This window comes from Lissotriton helveticus, chromosome 7, assembly GCF_964261635.1.
Source record: "Lissotriton helveticus chromosome 7, aLisHel1.1, whole genome shotgun sequence".
Classification (NCBI taxonomy): domain Eukaryota; kingdom Metazoa; phylum Chordata; class Amphibia; order Caudata; family Salamandridae; genus Lissotriton; species Lissotriton helveticus.
The window spans coordinates 988,042,759-988,064,334 of record NC_136068.1 but is presented as its reverse complement, the minus strand read 5'-3'; positions in this window follow the sequence as shown (position 1 = coordinate 988,064,334).

Genomic DNA, 21,576 nt, shown 5'->3' with positions numbered 1-21,576 from the left:
CGTCACACAGTCCGAATTTGTGTAACTTTGCAGGCGTGTAATATATCTGATAAAGACATTTGAAATGGATCATTCGTAAGTTACAATTAAAAGTGAGTCTATGTAATTGTGCAGAAGGTCCAATCTTCATCTCCAAAAAGGTTTGCCAAGACAGCATTCCAGCACTTCCTCGCCTGGTTAGTGGTCTGTGGCCTATCCCCTGTGCTGCAATATATAGGTTCATAAGGAAATGTCTACGCATTTCTGGGATGAGGAGGACTTACAAGGCTTTGAGCACTGGTGGCTCAACTAGAAATCTGGGCTAAAGCTCCTGTATTGCCGCCTGTAATATATGAATGCTGAGAGTGGAGATGACATTCTCATTTGTAAATGCTTCAAGCGTTATAATTGTAACCCCAGGATAAACCTCTCTTAGTTTCTGTAACCCAGCCTGTGCTAGTACTTTCAGAGCGGGATAATGTCTTAAGGGCATCGCCAGGGCCTACAATGGCAGTCCCCACACCTACCCGTTCAACTATCTCCACACTGATAGCATGGACTGTGAAGTGTTGATTTCTGTGTTCAATATATTCTCTCGTTTCTGTGATACGAGAGCAGACAGCAGAGAAGGATGAGCACCATCATGCTCCACCGCAAATGTAGTGTGTATTCATGTGCAGTGTGCCAATAACGTGCAATGTGGCTGCGCAGAGAGATAATCTAGATAGAGGTCGGTCGCGTTACAGCCACCTCTCCGACAATCCTCATCCTAGACAGCCTGCAGATGTGGCACCAGGAGTTCACTAAATTCTTTATAAAATTCATCGGTCAGCCCATCGAGGCCAGGGGCCTTACTATACGGGAGATTCCTAATGGCCTCTTTAAAGTCCTCTAATGTGATAAGCTGCATGAGGTACTTTCTCTGCCCAGATGACAGCCATGCCAGCGCCAGATCGCCAAGATTTTGGTTTATATCAGCCAGTGCAGCACTAGGTCTGGTATTGTACAAATCCACATAAAATGCCTTAAAGGCAGCTAAGATATTGGGCTTATCAAAATGTGCCTGCCCGTCATTCTAAACTATTTACAATATCTGCCCAGTGTCCAGCAGTACCCTAATCTTATGTGAGAGAATAAGTCTGGACCTCCCTCACCGTACGCGCATGCCACATGGTGTTTGGACATAAAATGTAACTCTTGTGCTGCTGAGTTGTGATATTCTGTCAAGCTCTCTTGTATTTCAGCCAGGGCAGCTGGGTTTGACTTGCTCTCAAAGTTGCATTCAAGCGCGTGTAGAGTGTGCTCTGTTTTATGTATAAGGGTACGTATCGCTCTTGGGACTCCTGCCTGAGTGGACATTACTTTTCGGGCTTCCCACAAAGAGCCTTTGCCCTCCACACTACTGACATTCTGGCCAAAGTATTCAACAATCGCTGTGCGGACCTCTTCCCTGAAGACAATGTCCAATGGGGCAGAAGCTCAATCCTCCACGTAAAGGGAAGCAGATTCATATTTTAAATAGCTAATTTTAGTTTCAGCGGTGCATGATCTGATATTGTTTTTGGTAGATGCACCACCTCCTCCACCCATGTACAGGCCTCCTTGGACACTAGCCAATAATCCAACCTGAACCAGGTACAATGGAGTGAGAACACAAATGTACCCTCCCGTTTATGCGTAACATGCGCCCACCATGCCATATTCCTCCATACCCTCGCAGATAACCTTTGCTGACTGTTTGCCGTGCCAGTCAGACACTGCTCCCCTATTCATGCCAGGGTCCAGGTATATATTAGGATCTCCACCCCTGATAATATTGCTGGTTATCAGGTCATGTAATTGCCTCCATACAGAGACATAAAACTCTGTCATCCACATTTGGCCCGTATGTAGTAAACAAGGTAAGCGAAGTGCCATAAGGTGCCCTGCACGACTGCCAACCTTCCCTGGACATCTTCCCTGAAATTTGTCACAAAGAGAATGCCTAGTTTGACTATTAACAACACAGGCACATATGAGGAATAATACAATGTCAGTCTATAAACAATCCATCGTGCACCCAGATTCTGATCAGTGAGCTGTGTCAAATGAGTCTCCTGTAGATGAGCAATTTATAAATCATGTCTGCCTTAAATATTGGAGAACTAAACGGGTCTTATGGGCATTGTTTAACCTCCTGACATTCCAGGTGAGCAAGTTTACTTTATCCCTTCGTCTAGTCAGCTGAGGTTTTAACTGCAAATGTCAAGGTTTGATGTCCACAGAGAACAGGTATAGCTATGGTGTCAACATTAGGTGGGTAATCTGTCATTGTTGAGGTTCAAACAAGCCCCCATAACTACCCCCCTCACACACTTCGGCATAGTAACTGTGCCAAAAACCCACCCATACAGAATAGTTAACATGAGGACAAACAGTTCAAAAATAAAGTAGTAGGTGATACAAGTCTACTCATCACAACCATTTGGGGTGTTCCCTCTGAGGAGTGGGGGGGGGGCACAAGGCACTCGTACCCTTGTGTGTAAGACAAAGGTGACCAAGCAGTAATGGTTGCTATCCATTGCACCCCGCGTCGACACAGGTGGGCCGTCTTCTGCATGTCATGGCATATACCTGTCGCTGCATTCTCATTTGTCCACCATGTGGCTCAGGTATCTAGAATACAGGAGACAAAAAGAAGAAACACAGAGTCCAGTCCTTGATTATGCAACCTCCTCTACCTCGGTGTCGTCCGTAGGATGGTCACGCTTCCTCCGTGAGATGGACTGTAGGAACATCTTGGCAGCCTTAGGTGTAGCAAATATTGTCTGTTTCCCTTTAGTCGATACGAAGGAGTGCAGGATAGAGCATAGTATACTTGATCTCAGCTTTCTGCTCTTGTTTTTTTAACAGCAGGAATTCCCTGTGGGTCGCCTGGACCGCCACTGTGAAGTCAGGATAAAATGTAATCTAATTCCCTGTGATAACTTATGTTAGTTTTTTCTCGCGCCAATTTTAACACTGTGTCTGTCTTGATAATACAACAATTTGGCAATATGGGACGAGGAGTCAAGCCAGAAGGTAGACGCACCATGAGCGAATGGTGGGCCTGCTCCACCACCAGTAGATGTGATAGGCTTTCAGCTCCAAAGATGGTGGTCAACAATGTCTCTACACAAGTATCCGTCATACCAGTATTGGTGGATTCTGGTACACCTGTTATCCGCAGATTACTGTGGCTTGATCACACTTTAAGGTTCTCAATTTAGACCTGTATGGCCGCCAGTATTTTTTCCATGTTGAGGCATTTTGACGGAGTTGCATTGACATTGTCTTCAGTCATTGATATTCTCTACTCTGCTGTCTTGATTCATGTGGTGTGCTTATCTAATTTGATAGCCATGGTATCCATATGGAGTTTCAGTGCATCTGGTTTTCCACCTAGTGATTGTAGACTCATCTATATCGACATTAGGGTAGCTCAGCCCTGCCAATACACTCTTAAACTGTTACACTCTTAAATGGTTTTATTTGGGAACATAAAAGTACACACAAAAGACAATCGACATTAAAAACATGACATATGACATTACCAGTCATAAGGTTAAGGTAAGGATTCGAGCACATTTGGGTGCTGTCGAGCAAAAAAGAAATTTGACAAGACTTCTAAACCATTTTAAAGTGAAAAATCACTCAAATGCAGACTTCAAAGTGGACAGCAATAGAACAAGTAACAAGACAAGAACAACGTTGGGATATTTCCCAAGAAGCAGATGAAAAGAGACTCAATGAAAACATTGATTTTAGTGTGCTTTGTGAAAAAGATAACTGAACCAGGACCCAGACTGTGTCTGTGTGTAATCTGGAGAGGAAACATTTGGTATAATATTGTACTGAGCACAACAATTTAGTCTCTGTAGACATGACCATAAAGCATTATTGCTGATGATATTAGCGAGGAAGAATCTTTGTAGACATTCCAGATATGTCTTCTTACTGAGTGTTCTCCTTTTTATATACTCTACTTCTCTGGTGAGTTCTCCTAGTCCTCGGCATATCCAAAGAGTAAGTGTGCCAGGTAGAGTTGTATGTACATGAGAACATCTTCTGAAAATGTCAGCATTTACATATTCTTTGATATGCAGTTTCCCTACTCTGCTTTGGTTGAGACTGCATCTTCTAAATGCAGGAAAGCCAAACATGCATGCCATTTAGCACCCTTATACCACCTCTAACCTAACCACGGGAACCCTGCTGGCTCTATTCAAATGCATCATTTAAAGTTTTTCCTCGTCCCTATATGAATCTTTCATAGGGTTTTGAATCACTGGGAGTTTGGGGGGGGGGGGGGCTGTGCGTTGTACAAATCAAGTGCAAACGGGTGCCTTATTCTCTTCCAACTGGCTTTTCTCCTTTGACAGAGAAGTCCTATTTGCGTTTCAACCCTCCAGCTCCTTCACTTTTATAATTTTATTTAATAATCCGGGGACTCAGAAGTTCCCCTTACCCTCCACGTTCCATTCACTCCAGTCCAGTCCTGTTCCTTTTTACTGTTCACTCTTCCCCTCAGTGTCTAAATAGCAGAACAAAGAATATGGCTTTGTTAACTTAAGTTGCATGGCGTAACCCTTGGAGTGAGCTGCTCAGAAGGTAGGAGAACATTGCAGACTAACTACCCAGAATTCCCTCAGGAAACAACTGTGATATCAAAGCAAACAAGTGTCCAAAGACTGCAAGTGTGGTAAGTGTGCACTGGCCCTTTTCTACCCATAAGCACAAGACAGCACAGATCTATCTAAAACTATCAACAGAATGGCACAGTTTGAATGGGATTCCACATTATATGCTTTATTGAAAAATCCACACTTGAGGTTGCAGTTGACCACTGTTCCTGGATTCACATTCCCATAACGCATTAATTCATCCAGCCTATGTATTTAATGAGGGTCCTGAGTCTAAGAGCACCCCCTGCCTAGTGAAAAATAAACATGACTGCAAAAGCCATTTCCAGGATATGACCCCTTTACAACTAGTAAACAGTGCCGTTGCCATAGCATTATAGCAGTTGTTGATCTTTTGTGTCTACCCTTCCAGTGACTGTACCAAGCACACTGGACCCCAGAGAACCCAAACCTCGAAGATATCTGGGATGACTAGCTTTGGAGTTGTTCTGGGAAACTACGTCACATAGGGTCAGATTCACTAAAGTGTGCCCTGCAGCCCTCAATGCTACTAGGGAACGAATGCAAGTGGTACATTTAGCACGTTTAACTCTCACATTGTTTAGGACACCTGTGCATCACTAACTAGCTGATAGTAAAAACGCTACAGTAAATTTAACAGAGAACACTCAGTTTCCTCCAGTTGTTAAGACTGGCCATGTACTAAAAATCTAGGAACTACTCTGTAAATGCTACAAAACGATTGGGGACTTTACTAGTCCCCCAGCCAGGGCTAAGGCAACCATTTTTTTGTATTTATCTTCACTTGAACTGTGCTGACCCACCTACATCTACTTTTTTTTAACCTATTTTTAGTAGTGATAGATGTGATTGGACAGAGGGTTTATTAAAAGACTTTCGAACTGATCACCACTTTCTAGTTTAAGGCTTAGTTGTGCAGCTTCACTACCCCGGAGAGTCAAGTGTCCAAAAGGAGAATCTAGGTTACCAAATCTGCATCCACCATTTGTGGTCAGTGGCCACTATTAGTAAACGACACTACCCACCCCTAATACTAACCTTTTTAACACAGTGTCCTTGGACCTCAAGAAAAGACCATTCATTGGGAATCAGACTACTGGGAAGAGTGCTGCTCAATTAAAATCCTGATTTCAAATGTCCAGAGAACACATTGGAAGTCCAAAAAAAGAGACACTCCAAATGCCATAAAATAAATCATTTCTTTATTTCCTTACCATATCACATCGCCGAGAAAGGACTACAACATTGCATTTAGAGAGACCAATTCCATTATAAAGAAGTAGCACAGCACAGTTGTAGAACCACTGCCTGTTCCATAAAATATAGCTGATGTAAACATATTCACAGACCACAGCAACACAAGGATGTAATCTATATACACATACCTAATATGCCATTAAAAGTGTGTGAAGCAGCCCTTTGGGGCATTTGCATTTCAGACAGTACACATAGACAGTGGGATGTTGTAAGGCATAGGGAGAGCTGTAAGAATATCCAAATGACTTACATAATGATATAAAAAATACTGGCTTGGAAGTTGACACAGCAAGGGATCATAATATAAATTGCCTGTATAGCTAAATCATAGATAAACAATCGTACAAAGAATGCATGTTTAAAGGAAGCAGCTCTCTCTCCTAGTTTCTACTGTGACATTGTACTGGTTTCTCTTTTACAAAGAGGAAAATACCTGGTCCGTATCATAATACACCATGTGCAAGAGCGTAAAGGTACGACAGAGAAAAGACTGCAGTAAGAGCAATATGAGCGAGGAGAATGAAGCCACCAACTTCCAAAGAATGAGAAAAAGTACAAGCACCCTGGCTGTTACTAATGTCATCATTCGTGACTAATCAGTGAACTACCATAAATAACATGATCAGTCCGCTGATACCCTCAACCTCTGCTATGGGAAAGACAGCAGGTAATCTGCATATTTGACTAAGAGGGGGTGACGAGAATTTGGAGCACAGGAGAACCCGCATTTAAGGATTGTGACGTAGTGTGCAGTCATCATGCCGCTCTAGGCAACATTGACTCACTCGAAATATTAATGCCCTGATCAATTTAATATAGCAAAACAGCTTACAGCTAGCCCTAAGAAAAGGGCTCCTGTTAAGGAGCCAAACATGTTGAGCCTGTCTTCAACCCAATTGCAACCTCAGCACAGAGATAGTGCCTGTGGCTTTAAGCCAGCATGAGAATTTTAGTTTAAAGGATATTGCACCATTAGCAATACGGCATACTTTTTTTAAAGAGCGTATTAGTTTTATTAGGTCAGCCAGTACATTAAAAACACTGTATTGATAACAAATTTTAAAAGTTTAGCCATCATCCCATACATGTTGTAAAAAGGCAGTAATTTCACTTAGGGGGACCATTGTGTGCGGAATATTACAGTAGGAAGAACAGCCCATTAATCCTTCTTTCACAGATAAGTGCCCCTCCCCCCATTGTTGCCCATGTAGCCTAACCCTCCGATTCCTGCCTGTGGTCTGCAGAACCCCTCTCGACCTCCACAAACCTTGTAAGGATCCCAAACCATGTTTGCAAATTCTTCTCTGCGTGGTTATTCCTCGTACACCGATGGAGCCACACCTCTTCGGCTACTGCCCTTTCCATAACATCTTTGATCCATCCCTGTTCCCTGGGCTCTAACAGGCTCATCCATGCGATGGCAACCCACTGTTTCGCTAGCAACAGGGTCAGTTGAATACATTTCCATTCAATTTTCCTGCACTTGCATTTCCTGATTGGCCAAAAGAGATGGGTGTCCGGGTCCAATTTCACTTCAATACCCTTAATACACTCTAATCGTTGGACTACTAACTCCCAATAAGTATGCACTGGGGGCAGTGCTATGCTAAGTGAAGGAAGTTTGCAGGTCTACGCCGACACTACCGGCTTCCATCAGTTTTGGTGGGGTATATTCTATGAAGGAATACTGGGGTAACATATGTGCAGTGTATATAATTAAAATGTACTTGTTTAAACCACGCATTGTTCACCTCCTGCTTAACGAGTGCACACATACCTATTCATTGTGCATATTCTAGTAGTGTACCCAGTTCTTCCCATGTCACCCTAGCCCAAAATATGGTCCTCGGCTTATCTGCAGTCATGGCTCTGTATAAGAGGGAAACTAAGTGTCTTCCTCTACCAAATTCTAGTAACGTCCTGAGCAGTTCAGAGGAAGGCGGGGCTTCGGGGTATGTGGGCCAGAAATCATGTGCTATGTAAACAATATGTAAAGTAAAAAAGTTTATAAAGTGCTCAAATGCCGTGGGGATCTTGACACAGGAGGGAGCAGAAGAGAAAACGTGGAGCCAGGAAGACAGATCATTACTGAGTGAGAGAGAGCCAAGTTTTCAGTTGGCCCGGGAATTTGGACCTTACTGGTTGTAATCTGATATCTGATGTAACTTGTAACGCAATGATCCTAAATGTAAAGCGCTCTGATACCCTCTTGGATCAAGTTCGCACTATATAAAACGTTATAAATAAATAAATATGGGGAGGCAGCTTGTTCCAGAGTTTGGGGGCTAGATAAGAAAGGCATCTACCTCCCCATTTAGCTTTCTTAATTTTAGGGACCAGTACAAGTGCCTGATTGGCTGATCTTCGTGAGCGTCTAGGGGTGTACCATTGGAATTATTTCTGGTATTCCGTTGGACTACCTCCATACAACGTTTTAAGGATCAGACACAGAGCTTTGAATTCAATGCGCTCTTTAACTGGAATCCAGTGAAGGTTCCTAATGGCCTCCAATATGCTACTGAATTTGGGAATTTTCAGTAACGGACGGGCTGCTGCATTCTGCAGAGATTGCAGTTTAGTTAACTGCCATTTATCAATCCCAAGGTAGAGGGCATCACAGTAATTAATCCGGTACAACACGAATGCTACCACAACGATTTTCCTCAATTCCATTGGAAGAAACTGTAGGGTCTTTCGTAGTATCTTTAATGTGAAGTAGCAGGTTGAAGTGACCTGATTAATCTGACCTGAGAAGCTTAGCTGAGAGTCACAAACTACGCCCAGGTTTTTAACATTCACCGCTGGTGTAGGACAGGCTCCTACTGTAGACGGCCACCACGCAGAGTTCCAAATAGTAAAGTAAAAGTAAAGTCCACATTTGTAAAGCGCACAATCACCCGTAAGGGTCTCTAGGCGCTGGGGGCCGTCGGGAAGATTAAGCGAGCTATTGCCCAGAGTCACATGGTGCTGGGCTAACCTGCCGCCGGAGCCGGGGATCGAACCGTGGTCCCCAGATTCCAGCGTCAGTCGCCCTGGCCGCGGCGCCACAATAGGAGAACCAGTACCAAACTCCATGACTTCAGTCTTCTGCGTGTTTAATTTAATGTAGTTGAGGTGCATCCCTTGTATGATGCGGTCAAGACAGCTATGAAATCTAGTCGACACCGCATCTTCCCTGGAAGCAATGGAAATTATAATTTATGTATCGTCAGCTTATAACATACGTGAGAAGCCGTGGTCATTAACTAGTTTGGTCAATGGAGTCATGTAAATATTGAATAGTGTGGGTGAAAGAGCCGAGCCCTGGGAGATTCCGCATGGGAGTTGAAAAGTGTTTGATTTTAGATTCTCCCAGCTGACCTCATGTTCTCTGCCTGACAGCAATGAGGTGAGGAGAGTTAGAACCGAATGATTAACCGTGTCGAACCCGGGTGATAGGTCAAGTAGGATGAGGACCACCCTACCATAACTGTCAATTTGCCACCGGATTTCCTCCGTGGCTATTACCAGTGCAGATTCAGTGGAATGATCTGAGCGGAAGCCATGTTGAGAGCTATCCAGCACATTATTGGAGTCAATGAAAAGATTCAGCTCGTGATTTATAGCTTTCTCCAACACCTTGGCTGCGAGCGGCAGGCAGAATATTGGCCGATAGCTTGTGACATTCGCTGGGTCCAAGGAGGATTTCTTTAAAATGGGTCTAACACACGCTTTTTTCCAAACGGATGGAAAGATCCAAACTTGATGCTAGTGTTTAGGATAGGGGTAAGTGGTGCGCTAATTAGTTTGGGGACCCCATGAATGATGTTTGGTGGGTATGGGTCCTCTGGCGAGCCCTAACTTGGTGGTAAGTATGAGATCAATCACACAGTCTGGTGTCAGTACCAAGAAGCTGGTCAGGAGATTGGGAGCTACTGAAACCTCCTCCGTATCCTGTAAAGTTGAGTTAAGGGGAACGTCGTCCAAACTTTCCAGTTCCCTGTGGATAGTTTGGGCTTTTGATTGAAAGAACAAGGCCATTTGATCACACAGATTCTGATCGGGGGAGAACCGATTTCCCTGTTGGAGCTTAGTTATCTCTGAGACTATCTTAAAAAGCTCCCTTGTTGAGTTCTTAGCCTCCTTTATCTTAATCGTATAGAATAACTGTTTGGCTCTAATAATAGCAGCTTTGTACTTATTTAGTGTCTTATTATAGTATTTTTTTGCCTCATGGCTGTAATTAACCCTCCACTCATGTTCACTGTGCCTACATTTGGCTTTTAATGTTTTAAGCTCTAAGGAGTACCAAGGCGCAGTGAGTTTATGCCTCTGTCGGGGAGCTGGTCTTAGAGGAGCCAGTTGATCTGTGGCAGATCTGACCCAATTACCAAATTTGATCACATCAGTGTTCGAGTTGGATGCGAGCATTGGTACATTTTTTGCCAGCAGGTTGTTACGGGTGCCGGTGAAGATATTTCGCCAGGATCGTGTGGGTAGGAGGGGTACACACTTTACTGGGGAATCAGAGTGCGCTCAGTAGGGAGATTAAATAATATTGCCCTATGGTCAGTCCAAGTAAGCGGCAATATACTATCAATCTCGATTGCGGTGTTATTGGTAAAGATACCGCTCAAAGTCGCTATCTGACAGCCCTGGGACAATTAACTTGGCTAACGGAGAATTTCCCTGAACACCACAACTTCACGGGTTGCCTTCACCAGAACTGCTCGTGACAGCGGGAGCCGGCGTGCTCCATTCCGGGTTTTGAATCGCCGTGCAGACTCTGAGGACTTTTCCACGGGAGCGGGACTGCGAGGCCCACAGGTGATTGCGCCAGGCCACCGCGCACACCTGCTGCCTCTTCCCGCCCACTCCTCCCTGAAGGCACTTAATTACGACTCGCGGCCCCCGCTTCGCAGGTGCCGCTCGAGGTCGCTTCCTGACAGCCCTGGGACAATTAACTTGGCTAACGGAGAATTTCCCTGAACACCACAACTTCACGGGTTGCCTTCACCAGAACTGCTCATGACAGCGGGAGCCGGCGTGCTCCATTCCGGGTTTTGAATCGCCGTGCAGACTCTGAGGACTTTTCCACGGGAGCAGGACTGCGAGGCCCACATGTGATTGCGCCAGGCCACCGCGCACACCTGCTGCCTCTTCCAGCCCACTCCTCCTTTTACTTAACCCTGCCCAATTGCGCGAACGCGGGACGCGCGCGGGCGAAGACCGGGCGAAGAGCGGGCCGTTTGAGGCCGTTCGAGTACGGTAGAGGACGGGCCGGGCCCCCCACCTCTGCTCGCCCCCACTGACACCCATTCTAAGGAACGACCCTCTGGTAAACTGTGATTTAGTGGAAATTACCTCATTTATATTGTGCGGGTACCACAGACTTATTACCATTCTATACTATCACTGTAGAAGTGTACTACAGCTAAAACAGGCATAAATAGTTGGTAACATGACTCTAAGATCTGGGAAAGATCGCACAGTCCAAATACAGACAACGAAGGGAGTTGTTTCGGGCCCATTGGACGCTTTTATCACCCGAGCACAGGGATATTGGAAAAAGAAATAGCGATGGTGGAAAAACGTCTCTCCCTTGACCTTGTTAGTGGTAAGCGCTCTTCGCTGGGCGGGATAGCAAAAATTACTAGTCCTGCCACTCATGCAGCATCAAATTGTGTATATTCTGTTACCACTGAGGCAATTGTTCACATAGATGGTGAAGGGGGGGGGGCCCTCAGTTCCCTTGGTTAATGTTGGTCAAACCTGGGACGATACTCAGTCAAGTAGCGGGGACCAAACTCAGAATAGTGGGGAAAACGACCTTAGTTTGGAAATTTCACACTCACCTACTAATGCTGCTTCTAATCTTATAGTAGAGGATGATCCTTTGGGATTAGGAACAACATCCCGAAAAAGAAAACAGGATTCGAGCCCTCAGGGGGGGGGGGGGGGAGAGATCACAAGATGCCCAAACTTAATGATCCACTTAGTAATGTTGCATCTGCTCTGGTGTGTCCGCCTGACTCACAAATATCTTCTGCTTTTCCCAGCGTGCTATGTCCTGCTTTATCTACCCTAGGGTCATCTAATCCCTGCCCTATGTGCCTCAATAGTGATGAAGTTTTACTTGTAAAAATGGAGGCTATGATCAAAACCCTCCTCCTCCCTGTTTTGGAGAGCACCAGGCTGATGACCTCTAAAATAGATGCTCTGGAGATACTAGCAAGCCCAAATTTGGGCTTGCTACAAAAATTAACTACTTCTAGTCCAGCGGGAGGGGTTCCAACACAGTCGGCATCTAAGATACAATCTCCAAACCATGCTTTTAGTAGCAAATCCACCAACCCTGTACTAATAGGGGCAGCCAATAAGAAACCGTTAGCGGGGGGGAGACCTAGAGATAACCTTAGCACGGTAGCAGAGGGCACTCTGTCACAGGTTCTTAAAAAGAAGGTCGCTGACATTCCCAATCTAGATAGGTCCCAAGCTGCTCGGTTTGCTAATACAGCAAAATCAAACGCTAGCACATGCCCACAGCCAACCCCTGGGCAAACAACTATCCACCGGAGCTCCAGAATCCCAATTGGGGGGAAACAAAATAGGTATACCAATCCCCGCGCTGATTTACCCTCGGAGGCAACCCAATATACCATAGTATTAACAGGTGTTGCCCCGTTAAAAGTAGGTACTAAGGAGTCATATGGGGATCTACGTAATAAGGTGATATTCTGGTTGAATAAAAACCGTCCCCTGCCACCATCATCTCCTACTGAAAATTTGTTCGTAAGGAGAGTTGATTGGGTGGGACATGGCTCCAAAGACTTGGAGGGTGATTGTATCTTAATATCGTTTAAGGATCCTTGGGTGGTGGACACTATTCGAAGGGAAGCTAGGTTTGCTAGGCAGGGGGATGTACAAACTCTGGGGCTAGCATATTTCTACCCCCAGAGACGGAGTAATTTCTCATTAGACCCCACTCACAGGAGACCCCCAGCTAGGAGGTACCCCATAGTAAGAACACCACACCCCCAGCAATATCCCCCACTTTGTAACCACTTTGGGCCCCTTTCCGATCTTGAGGCCATAGATTGACTCTCTATAGGGAATAGAAAAATTGAGTCTGCTGTGGACAGCGGGTATGTGGAAGCGAGGCCAGTTCGGGGGGCACCTCCCTTTACAAATAAAGTAGAGGCAATTAAGGGGGCATTAGCAACCGAGAAACACGCTGTAACAGCTGTTGATGTTCCAACAGCTGTTGATGTTCCAATAGTGGTTATGCGGGTGGGGGAAACCAGGGATAATGTTGACACCAACGAGAATAGGGTAAAAATAGGGTGTATATCACTGACCCCTGCTGTATCAGCATTAACGATCCCCCTAGCAGTTCCTTTATCAGAAACATTTAACATAGTGTCCTGGAATGTTGCAGGGGTCAGGGGACGTATGAATTCAGAAGATTGGTTGGAGTTTGTGGACGAATTTGATATCATACTGCTACAGGAAACTTGGGCACCTGATCCAATTCATAGGGTGGGTTTTGTAAATTTTTTCAAACCAGCTATCAGGGGTGGTAAAGGGCGAGCATCAGGGGGTTTGTTGATTTGGGTGAAGCAGTCATCAGGATATCACCCATCTGAGATACTTGTAGACAACCCGGACCTCCTAGTAATTAAACTGAGCAAAGATGGCCATCGGGACCTGATTGTTATTAATGTATACGCACGAGGTCTCCCCGGGGGTCGCTGCCCTGTTCTGGTGGATGTATTGGACCACTTTCTCGCAGGACTGGCCAGAGAAGACTTCATCCTCCTGGCAGGAGATTTAAACTGCATTTTTGAGCCGCTATATGTAGCCGGGGACAGCTGGGGCTCTGCAGAAGATGCAGTTTGGAATATTCCAGACTTGATGCTAAATAAAACTGTTAAAGCTACTGAGGCCGCGTTGAACTGGATGGCTTTGTGTCTTACCCGGGGGCTAAGGGCTATAAATGGTCGGTCAAGATCAGATTTGGGTGCCAACTACACCTTTGACAACGGACTAAGGAAAAGCCGGATTGATTATTTCTTGTTAAAGCTGGAACACTGGCCATTGCTGGTAGACATGGAAGTGGTAACTCGCCCAGAAAGTGACCATAACCCCCTGATACTTAAACTAAGGCTGCCGGGAATGAAGAGATTAAAGGAACCCGACACCTCCCGGACAGGGGACGTTATTCTGACCAATGATCGAAGGAGGTTAAAATGGTCCAGGCTAGCGGGGGACGAGACCCTACAGGAGAGTGTTGAGATTGTGGTCTCGAATATGACTAATGAAATAATGCTCGATGATTTGCAGGGGATGGCTCTGTAAATACTGTTATTGATTTTCATGAGTGTTGTTTTAATGAGCTTAAACTTCTTCTTTCTCTACCAGGTCAGAAGGGAACCACCAAACAAAATGCCCCCCGTCAGAAATGGTACAATAAAAAGTGCAGGGAGGCCCATAGACACCTTGTTAAAGCGGTTAAGTCCCGGAACATGTGTGCGGTTAAGGCAGCCAGGGTGCAATATAAGAAAGCTCAGTGGGAAGCCAAACGGGAGTGGGAGGATATGTACTGGTCCGATCTTTTGGACGCCTCCACTTCGAACAATCTGTCCAAGTTCTGGAATTTAGTGAAATGGGGCAAGGACTCTGACTCACGCATTCCCACAAACCATGTATCCCCTGAAGCTTGGGTGACCCATTATTCGGCCCAATTTAGTGCTGAAACCTCTGAAACACCCTTCAAATTGGACGAGGTACCTCTGTCATCTATTTCTGGGGAGAACCTCATTTTCTCGGAAACTGAGGCAGAGCTAGCACTTGGCTTGACCCAGCGGGGGAAAGCACCAGGGATGGACCTAATCCCTGCTGATCTGTTTAAAGCCAACCCCGCTCTATGGGTGCCCTACATAACAAAGATCGCAAATGCAATAGCTAAAGGGGCAAGAATCCCTAGGTCGTGGAAGGGTGCGGAGATACTCCCAATCCATAAAAAAAGGCGATAGGTCTAATCCGGGCAATTATCGCCCGATTAGCCTCATCGACTCCCTTCAAAAAATTATTGCACGCATGGTCCTGAGTAGAGTTCAAGGCTGGATCGAACTAGAGGACATCTTATCTCCCATGCAAGCGGGCTTCAGATCAGGTACGAGCACCATCGACCAGGTGTTCAGATTTTGTCTGATCTACTGGAAGGTGGTTCTGCTCGCCGGTGGTACCATCTTTGCCGCATTTATTGATCTGAAGTCCGCTTTCGATTTAGTGCCGAGGGATAAATTGTGGTGCGTCCTGAGGGACTTAGGCTTACCTAAGGAACTACTTGATCTGATAGTTAAAATGCATGAGGACAATTACGCAAGGGTGAGGTGGGGAGGCCATGGTCAAGTGACGAAATCTTTCCCCGTGACCCGTGGTGTCCGCCAGGGATGTGTCCTGGCCCCAACACTTTTCTTGCTATTCATTGATCAAGTGGTCAAATTCTTTGCAGACACTCCCACTGACGCCCCAATGCTGGCAGGAACAAGGTTTCCAATGCTTATCTTTGCCGACGACACCCTACTCCTCTCAAAAACACGCAGTGGTCTGCAGCGGGCACTGGACCGCTTCGAGGAGTTCTGTGCCATTAATGACCTTAAGGTTAATGTTGGTAAAACCAAGTTTATGGTTCTTAATAGGAGGCATTTTGTCCGGAGCTCCGTAAGTATGAGTGGAGTCAACTTGGAACAAGTTGAAACCATGACGTACTTGGGGGTTACCTTGGACCGTCGTTTGGGATGGAAAGATCAGGTTGGTGCCCAACAGCTTAAATTTGCTCGACTCACCGGCTGTCTTCTGAATGAGCAAAGGAGATCAATTACTAAACGGGTCACCCCAGCGTTAAAAATCTATGATACTAAGATCAACACCGCAATCCTATACGGTGCTGATCTCTGGGGATACATGGATCTCTCTAGTCTATTCAGAACCCAGTGCAAGTTCTTAAGGAGCTTGATTGGGCTACCCCAATCATCCCCTTCTATACCCCTATGCCTGGATCTGGGATGCAATCCAATCAACGAGATGGCAAGATTTAGATTGGTGGCCTTCTGGAGGCGTATATGGACATCCCCTGACCTTACCCTTTTTGCTAAGGAATTGGCTGAAGTAAGGTCAATTGGGGGATCTGGGAGAATCCCTTGGTTAAAAACTGTAAAAATCATTTTGGTTGAAATGGGACTGGAACATCTGTGGCTATCTCCAAGTACAAACGCTTTTCCCTCCAAACAGGAATTCAAGGGATTGTACTGGGCCTCGGTCCGTCAATTGCTAGTAACGGCCTCCAGCTCTGTTGGTCTTACGGGAAGGTTTCTGACCATTAAGTTGGATCCCTCCCGTGAGACCTATTGGGATATCATCACCAAACCGCTGGACAAGAAACTTTACCATCAGTTTCGGGTAGGAGCATTGCCATTGAATTCCTTCACAAAAAAATGGGTTAATGGAGTAACTGAATTTTGTAGTTGGTGTCCAAGTCACAAAGAAACTGAGGGTCATTTTTTGTTTGTCTGCCCGATCTACTCAGTGCCACGAACAAAATGGTTAAAACCCCTGTTTCAGCGCTTCCCTTTTAGAAGGTCCTCGGAGGCTATCTGGGTTCTAAAAACCAATACCTTAGAGGTGATTGTGGTGAGCATAGCCAAATTCCTAGGGTGGGCTTGGGCCATCAGGGCAAGAAGCAGACAAAACCTTCAATAGGGCTTCTTAATCTATTCATAAAGGCTTAATCATTCCTTTTTTAACTAAATTCAGGAAAAATGTATATAGTATGAGGAATGCTTTTGTATATTCTTGTTGTCTTTCCTTTAATTTTTAATATGCTATGGTCAGGTTTGTCTTTGTATTTTTGAATGTTTAATAACTTCATATGATAACGGTGCTGCTTTTTTAAAAATGTCATTATAATGAAATATGTTTTAAATGTTGTCTTTTATGATTTTGATATCGAAATAAAGACTTTAAAACCTGAAACCTGACCTGGTAAAGATACCATCCAGTGTGTGTAGTGCATTATGAGTGGGGCCCTGTACTATCTGAGATATACCATGGCTCTCTAAATTGTCCAAAAGTATGGCGGTCGCGGGATCACTGAGAAGCTCTACATGAAAGTTAAAATCGCCAAGAATTGTAAAAGAAGGGGTATCTATACAGGACTCCAGTAGGGAGAGTAAGCCCCGAATAAAAAGAGGCTTTGGACCTGGGGGTTTGTAAAGGAGCAGTCCTGGAAAGGAAGCCTTGTTATTGATTTTGATGGAAAACGTCAAGTCTTCAGCTCCAGGAAGGGGTACTTGTTCAAATGTACCCTTGTATTCAACTCTATGAAAGATAGCAATACCACCTCCCAATGTTCCCACTCTGGAAACCAAGGCGAGCGAAAAGCCAGGAGGCAAAGCTTCTGCCCAGTCAGGCTCAGATCTGCTTGCGTACAGTAGAAAACTACCCCTACCTACACCAAAGGTCTCCTGTGTTGCTTCCATTGAGATGAACGTGTAATTGGGGTAAAGGTCAAACCCCCATTACTCATCTGAGCACTATTTTCACTGCATACACCCATTAGGATGATCCATGTTTGATTGGCTATGGTACCGCGGGGTCATCCCTACCACCCCCGTGGAGCAATTGTGGCAACGTCTCCTCTTGTGAGTCATCCATGAGTAAATCCTTTTTCTAGTTTCCTCTATTAGACAACCAGTGTGCTGCATGTTGCAGCTGAGATGCTAGACAGTACATTTCCATACAGGGCAGTGCTGGCAAAATGGCGTACTTTAAGGGAAAATGGACCGAAGTAGAGACCAGCATCAACAAGCAACATTTGCACTCCAGATTCCCAAATTCCAATCAAGCACCACTTGGTTGATGTGTGTACAGAGCTTGTGCAAGGAGTTTTCCAAGGCTGGCATAATGTAATTTTGGTCAATGGCAATCTTGTCATCTTCTTACTTGCATGGGTCAGTGTCTCATGATTACAGCGATAACCCAATACGCCTACTCCTGGTGCTCCTTTACACTTCTTTTGCTTAAGAATCGACCCCAAAGACGCATATTGTATTACAGTCATAAAAAATACAATATAGCCTTTAAAAATGTAGTTGGGTTCCTTTGAAAAATATCTGGTGCAATGCTCCCAGGCTTGCAGTTCATAAGCTCCGGTATGCAGGTAATCACAGATCTGCAACATGGCTAACTACGACAGACACCTAGACAACCTGTTCCAATGTAACACGGCACTGCTGATGAAACACTGGTGGCCATTTTGGACATCCTTTCACAAAGATTACAAGACTGGCAGGTGAAAGTGATGCAAGGCCGCTTTTAATGAACACATTACCTTTGCTCCAAACAGACTGTCTTCCAAGCTCTCTGGTTTTGGTTAGAATGCCTGGTTGTGAGCTCAAAGCTTGGGATGGGTACACTGAGGACTCATTGCAGTAGATTACACAATGAGCTGGGGCAACCCAGACTGGTAGTAGTAGCTAATGGGTGTGATATGTTAACAGTGATGCTGGGGTGGTGCTTGATATCATGAAAAGTGGTTGTTTCCGTTTATCTTTTTTTTTTTTAAGTCGGGAGATATATAATTCTGGCATGAAACACGTTCTGGAGGGTGATGGCATTATATGGGCATAGACAACTTGAGGATATCGACACTCCTGAGGCGGAAGCCGGGAGAGACGCTCGTGATTTTTTAAAAAAAATTTTACTTTCTTATATTGTTTAACCTGCATGTTTGAAGCTTTCTGGGCACTTTCAATTTAAATTCCATCTGGCTAACCCCGCGCAGCGGATGTAAGCGCTGCAGCGGGTGGGGATTTTCAGTCATCGCCGCCATTACTCCACCAGCCCACAGGCCACGCCCACTGATGTGGGGCCACGCCCCTTTTTTTACCTACTTACGCCGCGCTGAGTACAAGCCCGTGCTTGAGAATATCGACACTCCTGAGGCGGAAGCCGGGAGAGACACTCGTGATTTTTAAAAAAACTGTTACTTTCTTATATTGTTTTTACCTGCATGTTTGAAGCTTTCTGGGCGCTTTCAATTTAAATTCCATCTGGCTAACCCTGCGCAGCAGATGTAAGCGCTGCCGCAGGTGGGGATTTTCAGTCATCGCCGCCATTACTCCACCAGCCCACAGGCCACGCCCACTGGCATGAGGCCACGCCCCTTTTTTACCTACTTAAGCCGCGCTGAGTACAAGCCCGTGCTTGAGGATATCAACACTCCTGAGGCGGAAGCCGGTAGAGACACTCGTGATTTTTAAAAAAACTGTTACTTTCTTATATTGTTTTTACCTGCATGTTTGAAGCTTTCTGGGCACTTTCAATTTTAATTCCATCTGGCTAACCCCGCGCAGCGGATGTAAGTGCTGCCGCGGGTGGGGATTTTCAGTCATCGCCGCCATTACTCCACCAGCCCACAGGCAACGCCCCTTTTTTACCTACTTCAGCCGTGCTGAGTACAAGCCCGTGCTTGAGGATATCGACACTCCTGAGGCGGAAGCCGGGAGAGACACTCGTGATTTTTAAAAAACTGTTACTTTCTTATATTGTTTTTACCTGCATGTTTGAAGCTTTCTGGACACTTTCAATTTAAATTCCATCTGGCTAACCCCGCGCAGCGGATGTAAGCGCTGCCGCGGGCGGGGATTTTCAGTCATCGCCGCCATTACTCCACCAGCCCACAGGCAATGCTCACTGACGTGAGGCCACGCCTATCTCCTCACCCTATTAAAAATGTGCATATCTCGGACGCGCAGCGGACGAGCGCAGCGGGCGCGCCTAGGGCAAGCCCGCCTGCGCCCGTCCGCGACCGGACGGGGCCAGGGGCACAGCACTATGCCCATTCTATTTCTTATCCCCCTGAAACACTGTGCGCATACCAAGGCCCTTGGGACCTCAACCAGGTAGCACTGGGTCATATCATTGACGCTGGGGTCCTAAGCTTTCATCCCCTCTCTCCAACTCCTCCCAATCGGCTGCCATTAGTTCGCCCTCCCACCTGCCCTCAAACTACTGACACATCAACCATCTCTGCCTTCTTATTAAACACTCAGTCGGCTGTAAAACACTTCCTCGACCTGTTTATCTTCCTGGACACTCAGAAACCCAACCTACTATTCCTCACGGAAACCTGGTTCTGCCAGGACTCCCTGCCCAACTTGCTTGCGGCCCTGCCCTTGTCCTATTATGCTCTTCGAGCAGACCGACCCCCAGGCAAAGCAGGGGGGGGTGGCTCTAATTATCCGCTCTGACTTACACTTTCAAGTATTACCCCACCCTCCAATCCCAGCAGTGGACTATCTAGTCCTACGCTCTAACTCTTTCCAGACACCCATTACGTGTGTTTTGATGTATCGCCCCCCTAAAAATATGCCACACTTTCTACCAGCTTTCCAGGATTTGCAAGCTACATTAGCTGTGAACAACTCGGCGGTCCTGGTACTTGGTGACTTCAATTTCTGGCCATCTGACCCAGCTGAAGACGCCCCCTCCAGAGATATTACGGAATCACTCCAGAGTTTGAACTTCATATCTCACATCCACACCCCTACCCATGTCCAGGGTCATACCTTGGACCAAGTCTGGTACCTCAATATCCGCCTCCTTGCTCCCACTGTGACCCCCTGTTTGTGGTCCGACCACCACTGCATCTCCTTTTCCCTGAATTTAAGTCTCCCCACAAAACCATCATTGCCCAAAAACACCTGGGCTCGCAACTGGGGCAAAGGTGACATCCAATCACTCTGCTCCTCTTTATTAACCACTTGTCCGGCCATAGAGGACCAAGCCACACTGTTTCAAGCTGAAACTCTAAACAAATGGCTGTCCGATGCCTGTGATCTAGTGGCCTCCCTGAGACGTATCAGGATTAGACCTGCTCATGACGTCAACAAATGGTTTAGTCCTGAGCTCAAGGAGAAAAAACTAGCTGTCCGCCATGCAGAACGCGCTTGGAGACGCACCTACTGCACCGCCTCTAAATCATCGTACTCCTCGATCCAGGCCGAGTACAAGAAAGCCATCCTAGAAGCAAAAACCTGCTATTTTTCAAATAAAATCCTCCGGGCAGAGAACCAACCAAGAGAAATCTTCGCCACAGTTTTTGAATTGGCCTCTTCGGATAGGACCACCTCCAAGCCAGTACCCTCCCAGTCCCTGTGTGAGTCGCTGAACAACTTTTTTATCAACAAAATTGCAGATATTAAGGCCAACATCCCCTCTCCCTCCCCAGTTTTCATAAACCCCGACTCGCCACCCAATACCTACCACCTTGATCAAATAGCCCCCCTGTCTAAAGAAACCTTTCTTTCCTTGCTCCCTTGCGTCAAGTCTGGTTCTCCTTCTGACATCTGCCCAGCCTACATCTTGCGGGACATTTTCCTAACCTGCCCTCTCCCTGCCCTTACCTTTCTCAACGAGACCCTTAAGTCAGGAACTGTCCCCCCTTGCCACAAATCTGACACCATCATCCCAATTCTAAAAAAAACGGGCGAAATTCCAACAGCGCTAGCAAATTATCGGCCCATCTCCCTTCTCCCCTACCTGGCCAAGGTCCTCGAACGCCACGTCACCAAAGTCCTCAGCTCTTTCATCGAGGGCAGCGGCTATCGCGCCC